Here is a 2,500-nt window from a genome sequence, read left to right as displayed (position 1 = left end):
TCAGGGGGGATTGGAACCTGCAACCCCTAGTTTGAAAGACCAACTCTCTAACCACTAGGCCACGGCTGCCCCAATGGGTGCAGATGTTCAGGAAAGTTGCTTATGGTCACCCAACTTCGAGTCCGGCCTGGGTCATATCTCCAGTGTTGCCCAATTGGGCTGCTTGGGATGGCCGTCTGTGGATAAAAACGGGAAAAATCGGCCATTTGGTGTTTTTTCTGCAGTTTTATGTCCATAGAAATCAATGCAATTTGTTGAAATCGGGCGGAATTTAGCGCCTCTTGGCGGTTTTTGAGCAGCTTTTGGGCGGGATTTGATCAGACACATCTGGCAACACTGCATATCTCAACACTACCGCACTCCTCTCTCCAAACCCATTTCCTGCACTATTGTTACAAGGCTCAAAAAGACGAAAGATACTTTGAAAAGAATACAAAACATATCAGGATTATGTGCATGATCATGTTCATCTTCGGTGAGAGAAGTGTTCAATACAGAAGATGCACACAGTCAAAATGTCAATACATTCATTTATCACAGGGATCATGTCCATGTGCATCTCTAATAAAAAGGAGCTTTCAAAGAGACCAAAATATAAACTCAATATCTGAATATAATTGACATTCATAACGTATAAACAGATAAAAGAAGATGGATATTAAAAACTGATCTATATGTCAGATAGAAATATTCATTTCACTGCTGGCTTGAGGATAAAAAAATGCTTTTTACTTCCTATTTTCTAGGAGGGAAGAGGAAAAGACATGCACAGTAAGGCATGAAATGTGCAATAGAGGCAACTCAAAGACATGTGTTCCATACGACAAGAGCTGTTTACTGATGCTATGGTGAGTTTGACAGTCCTGCATGTCAAAACATGAAGGAAGAAGCATAGACAAACAACAAAAGGTGGAATATCCTACTGTAGCAGTCTCTTCCACAACACAACAACGCATAAACACAAAATTTGTATAGAATAATCAATTTTGATTATCTTTTTTAAGCATTTGTGAAAAGTTACAATTGTTCAAAATCCTTTGTTTTAATGGATAACGCCTACGCGTTTCGACTACAATCAGTCTTCATCAGGTTTGCCCTGGTGAAGACTGATTGTAGTCGAAACGTGTAGGCGTTATCCATTAAAATAAAGGATTTTTAACTTTTTTCACTAAGATCAGTGTGCCTCGGATCATTCTGACTACCACTCTCAACAAGGAACGTTCTTTTTGGACCTTCACATTTTGGAGATAGTCACAAGCCAATTTACTGAAGTTATCATGTCCTTTCTGAAGAGCACCTGATTCTTTTACAAACAATTGACCCAACGCAGCACTCTCCTTTTCCTCTTTTTTTTTTTTAACAATTGTTCACTTTGACAAATCAAAATACTCAGCAATGTATAGAAGCTGACATTTGATCAGGCTTTCTGAAACAATATGATAGATGCAACAATCCCTTTAGCAACAGACAAACAGCCAGCATTATCCAACTGCTTGCCAGAAAATGGAGCACAGACAGTTAAATACTAACAATGTCATATTTTAATATTTCGTAGCTGTCTTATGGTCAGGGTGGGAACCGCTGGTTCACTAGTTCATTGCTTCAGTAGTTCATTGGTTGACTGGTACATGGATTTAACCACAGATGTTTCACCGATTCATTGTTTTATGGATTCGTAACCCCCTGAACTACAGATACATGGAGTGGATTAGTGGAAGAGGTGAAATGAACAAGGGGGACCCATAGTACATACGCAGTACGTAATACATTTCATACATACTATTTCCCCCTTTTTGTATACTTAAATAAAAATATATATTTACTGTATGCCCACACTTTAATATTTGCATACCTGAACAAAATGCTAAAAATGTTGAGCTTATTTGATAATACAACACATTGTACTGCACCCCTTTACATTCTGGGCCTACTTCCTTGATAAACTACTCAGCGATGACCACACAAGTCACCAGCCTGACTAGCCCTGCTTGTGGCTATCACTGTGTAAGTGTATAGCAATGCCAAGCTGGTAAATAACTTGCAGCTAAATCATTTGGTAGTGGTTATGATGATTTTTTTCAGCAACAAAAAGATTTGACGTTCAAAGGCGGCCCATTCAAAAGTCAGTAAGTCTGAATTCTAAAGAAACATAATAATCACAATTAATGATGACTTAATTGCATAGTGGGATTCACAATTTTCTGCCATTTGTCATTTTGTCGTGAAAATTGTACATATACGCATGCATTGCACGCACACATAAAAGCACACAAACACACCATACACACACAGGCATGCATGCACACACACGCACGCACGCACACATACACTCACACACACACACACTGATGTGTGGCACCACTATTTTTCATGCCAAAATGATAACTAATGAGACTTTTACAGCATCCAAAAAGCTTAAATGTATTCTGCTTCCTTTCCCTCAGAACTCTTCTAATTATCTCTTACTCTGTCTCTGTCTTTGTCCCTCTCCCCCTCTCTC

The 2,500-nt window shown here is 38.9% G+C and overlaps 1 protein-coding gene across 1 annotated transcript in view; it reads right to left on the bottom strand.

Moving 5' to 3' along the window:
* LOC134468349 (junction plakoglobin-like) overlaps positions 1-2,500 on the bottom strand; it is a 142,541-nt gene that overhangs the window by 24,549 nt on the left and 115,492 nt on the right. The gene's annotated exons all lie outside the window — the stretch shown is intronic.

Source organism: Engraulis encrasicolus, chromosome 2 (assembly GCF_034702125.1).
Source record: "Engraulis encrasicolus isolate BLACKSEA-1 chromosome 2, IST_EnEncr_1.0, whole genome shotgun sequence".
NCBI lineage: Eukaryota > Metazoa > Chordata > Actinopteri > Clupeiformes > Engraulidae > Engraulis > Engraulis encrasicolus.
Note: the sequence above shows the minus strand (reverse complement) of the source record. Positions and strands in the feature narration are given on the sequence as shown.